Consider the following 4,958-nt stretch of genomic DNA (forward strand, 5'->3'; position numbering starts at 1 on the left):
CCCTAAAGGAAAAAAAAAGAGAATTGAAAGCTCATAATACTGAGAAATAGGAATTTTGAAGTTAATTAGGTAGCTTTCGATTTGTTAAAGGATTTCCCTCTGTATTTCATTTTGTTTAAATTTTTCAAATGCAAAGCAACATCAACAATATCAGTTAAAGAAAAAAACTTATTTTTAATAAGTAGAATTATGTTGAAACACTGTATTACCCACTAAATGTTACATATTAATTTCTTTTCACTAATTTTTCTCCTCCTCGCTTTTCTTCTACATTTTTCTGTAACTCTTCATGTATTGTTTCACCTTTAGTCCATATTGGCTTAACTCTAAGAAAGACATATATGTATTGATCCACAAGTATTTCCCCCAAATTTTAAAGTTTCTTTTTTTTTTCATGAGAAAAGATACACAGGCTCATGTCTAACTGGACCTGAATTAATAACTTTTACCAAATCAATGAATTGATGTCTGGGAAGACGTATTTTTTTGCTTTGAATATGTAATATTCAGAGTTCAACCTATTCAAGTGACTCACAAGCACTGCCAGGCGTGGCCCTGGTGGCTTCCAGCTCCTCCAGACTTAAACAACACATCATCTTGGAGCCAACACTAAACATGAATTACAACATTATAGTTATTCCTGATTAGGTTTCAATATCCATCACTCCACTAGTGTCGATTCCCCTCTAGATACTCTTCAGACTGACCCATGTAGCAACAATATGCATGACTTCATTTTTTTCTTACATTGAGTAGTATCCCGTTGTGTACATGTACCACAGTTTCTTTATCCAGTCACCGGTTCTTGGGTACTTGGGTTGCATCCAGATTAGAGGTATATTAAATTGCACTACAATGAACACAGGAGTGCAGGTGTCTTTTTTGCATTGTGTTCTGGGGCCCTTGTGGTATATTCCAAGGACTGGAATTGCTGGGTGGTAAAGAAGCTCAATACCTAGTCTTTTGAGAAAGGTCTATATTGTTTTCTCAAAAAGGCTGGAACAGTAAGTATTTTGACCAGCAGTGAATGAGGTCCTTTTATCCCCACATCCACAAAAACACACCAATTGTTTTAAATACATGACATCCTCTTTGGTGTGAGGTATTTTTTCATAGTTGTATTGGTCACATTTCCCTCATGATTAGTGATGCGAAGTATTTTCTCATGTGTCTTTTTGCCATTTGTATTTCTTGCTTGATTAAAGTTGTCTTCCTCTTCCCCCCATTTTTTGATTAAGTTGGATGTGTTTTCTTGTAAAATTTTACCATAGAAAGGGTACATATCTTGGATATAAATCTTCGTATTTAATGAGTGGTGAGCAAATAACTTCTCCCAGTCTGTGGAGTGTCTTTGTATTTTGCTCACTGTTTCCCTTGAAGTGCAGAAGCTTCTGAGTTTGAGAGTCCCATTTGCTTATCTTTGCTTCCACTTGCCATGCACTGAACCTTCTGACCATGACAGACCAAGTATGTCAAAAAGTGCTTTTAGGCCTCCAGACGCATCTGGAGAGATACCCCTTTCCCCAAATAACTTGATTGATGAGTTAATCATGCCCAGAGTTCAAGTCAACTCCTTCATCCAAATATAGAATGTGCTTTATTCCACTTGTGTGACCAGAAATTTGTAAATTAGAGGCTTTCCACTGCATATCTGAGTGCCTTAATGAAGTTTAAAACTGAGCAAATAGAAAAATTACATAGCTCCTACAAAGACAAGAAAAGTTAGACTTACAGAAGAAAGATATTTCTCACAATATGAAACAAAAGTATGAAGAAAGACTTGTTAATGAGAAAATGGTCATAAAATTTGGGAAAATTAAATGTAATAAGTTGATGATAGAGACAAAAATCTGACCAAGCACAGCCATCTGGGAATGTGATTAGCCAGAACTACTTAAAAAAACAAATTAGATCAAGTGATCCAGGCTCATCAGAGCCAATCTAACATTTAGCTCTTTGTATGAGATTAGTATTGTCCTATTTGCTCAACATCCTTTTTTCATTAAGGACTCAGAAATGCCTTGGAAAACCTTAAATTTCCAAGTTTCTGACTACAAAAGTTGAATACCAAGTTTAGAAGAAAGGAATAGACAACTTAAACTTTCAGGAAAATTAATCTTCAGTAGTAAACTGAATGGATTATAGCTGGAAGTACTATATAGGGTATATTGATTAAGTGACACTTGGTTAAAATAAATGGATATTAATGTCCATGAATGTAATGAATTAAAATAAATTCAGTACAAGTAATTATTTCCAATATCAAAATAGTTATAGAGATGGGAAAATAATGGAGATACGGGCTCAATGATAAAACATTAAAATATATAATGAATATCATATTTGTCTAAAATAAGAAAAATATAATCAGAATTTATTATATAATCATCACTGAAATGTATTTAATTTTATTTAAAAATATATTTATTGTTGTTTTTTAGTAAAGTGACCATATCATTATTGCTTTGTCTCGGTTGGAACACACTCACTGTTCTCAGGGCATATTCCTGGGTCAGAGATTAGAAATCACTCTTAGTGGGGTCCTGGACCAAATGTGTTGCCAGGGATGGAACTCACAACAGTTGCATGCAAGGTAAGAGCCTGTTCTTCTGTACTATCCTAGTTTTATTGGTCTATACCTGCAGTGTTGTCACAGCATGCCCCAGAGCCAAAAGATGAACTCCCTCTGGCATTATCCGAAGATCCTACCCCACTGTAGCATCCTCAGATCACAGTTCAGTTGACAACAGCTCAGTGTCGATTTCATTGGAGATTGCCTAATTTTGTGTTTTGGTTCTGCATGTTTCATATGTGAATTTTGTATTTTGTATTTTTATTTTGAACTCACTTAATTTAGGATAACTTTCTCCAATTTCATTCACACTGTAGCAAACTGCTGCATTTCATTTTTATCATAGCTAAGTAGTATACCATTGTGCATGTATACCAACTTTTCTTTAAAAAATAACTTACTTTAGGACACTAGATAGTTTCCAGATCTTTGGTAATACAAATAATTCTGTGCTGAGCATAGGTGTGCATTAATATTTTTGTGTTCTTGAGCATCATCGCAAGAATGGAATCACAGGGCTACATAGATATCTACTCTTAATTTTTGAGAAGTCTCGAAACCATTTTTTTAAGAAAGGAAAAGCCAAGCAATATCCCCACCAGTAATGAAGGAAAATTACTTTTTTTAAGTCGTATAACCTACTAAAAATCAAGAATTTACCACTTCTGCCTTTAGATGTAGATTATTCTTGCCAGTATGAGGTAATATTTCATTGCCATTTTGATTTGTATTTCCCTGACGGTTTGTGATAGACATTTTTCAAATGCCTGTTGACCATCTTTATGACTTCTTTGGGTGAGAGTTTGATAATATTTTTCAATTTTTAATATTTTTGGTGATGGTTGAACATTGAGTGTACTATATTGGGTACTAGCCCTTTGATTTGTGATATGTAATTTTTCCCAATCAACAGATGTCTTTTTATTTTAGACTTCATTTATTTCCCAATGCAGAAGCTTTTTAGTTTGATGTAGTCCAATTTATTTATATGTTTTCAACATACATTTGAGCAGCAGAGGAAATAGAAATCCAATTCAAGAAAAATTACTTTAGACGTCTATAAGAAAATTTGTAATAATGTTCATCCGTGAAGTTACTTACTTCTAATGAGTTTAGAAAACTCAGTGAAATGTATTTTAAGTTATTTAAGAATTCATAAAATACATCAAAGAAAACATTAACAAAGCTCTCTAGGATATGGAACTAAGAGGTGTATTCAATTTGTTGATTCACTGGAAAAGATTATTTAAAAAATAGACAAATGGAGGGAGTATGGTGCTGCCAGAAGGTCAACCTATACTTTCAGGATGAGTGCATTAGTAGCCTGATGATGCCTTCAAACTTCCAGGAACCCCCAAATCGCTGCTGTGCCTTTGGCCAGACCACAAAAACTTAAGGCCAAGTTTACCAAAATATTAAATGGCCAAAAGTTAGGTATATGGGAGACACACCCACAAACCACCTCCAACTCAGCTATATATATACTCATTTATTGGCCTTATTTCAGAGACCCATAAATCTCGAAAGAGAGCAAAAGACACAGTTAGGGCCTATAGCACAGAGCTAGGAGGGAACTCGTGACTGAGAGCTCCAGGCCTACTTGGATCAGGACTGGGCCTCCTCCACCCAGGTCCCCAGTTTTCCAGTAGCTTGGCAATCACACCCACTGACTCAATGTTATCTCATCAATGACCAAGACTCAAGGACTATAAACTAAAACTCCGGAAAGAGAGCTCTGCAGAATGCCTTGATCCGACACCAGGCTGTCTTTACTGGGGTGCCGCACAAGGGGATCAGTGAGAGCCCTCCCCACTTCAAGGGACCCAGCTCTGGCTGCCAAAAACCTCCACAACCTAACTGCTGCCACGTTCAAGGCTGCTCCCCACACTGTCGGATCCAGACAAGCCTCATGCCTGAGTGAAGGACTACAGAACCCAGATAAATGCGGAACTTTGTGACCTCGGACTCTGGGCTCAACAAGACCAGGAGTGGAGATCCTCTTCCTGCTTTCCCCAGTCTCTGGCAACCCAGAGGTCATGCCCATAAACCACCGCCTACTAATGACAGATAATCTTGTCATCAGCCACATTCCAAATCATACAGCTGCTTCTCCCAAAGGAGAGCATAATATGAGGTCCCCAAAACCATGCCACCGGACTCTGCACCAGACTATTTCACAAGGGGCGCCCCAGAAGTGGGTGAGTGAGAGCCATCCCTACCCCAAGGGACCCAGCATTGGCAGTCAATAAACTCCAGAACCCAATGGCCGCTTTCTACACGCTAGGGCAGAGCCACACATATGAGTAAACATATTCCTGGATCCTGTGGCCACTTTTGCAGCCACCTGACACATCATAAAACACTCCCTACCCATTCTCCATAATTA

Source organism: Sorex araneus, chromosome 1, assembly GCF_027595985.1.
Source record: "Sorex araneus isolate mSorAra2 chromosome 1, mSorAra2.pri, whole genome shotgun sequence".
In the NCBI taxonomy this organism is placed as follows: Eukaryota; Metazoa; Chordata; class Mammalia; order Eulipotyphla; family Soricidae; genus Sorex; species Sorex araneus.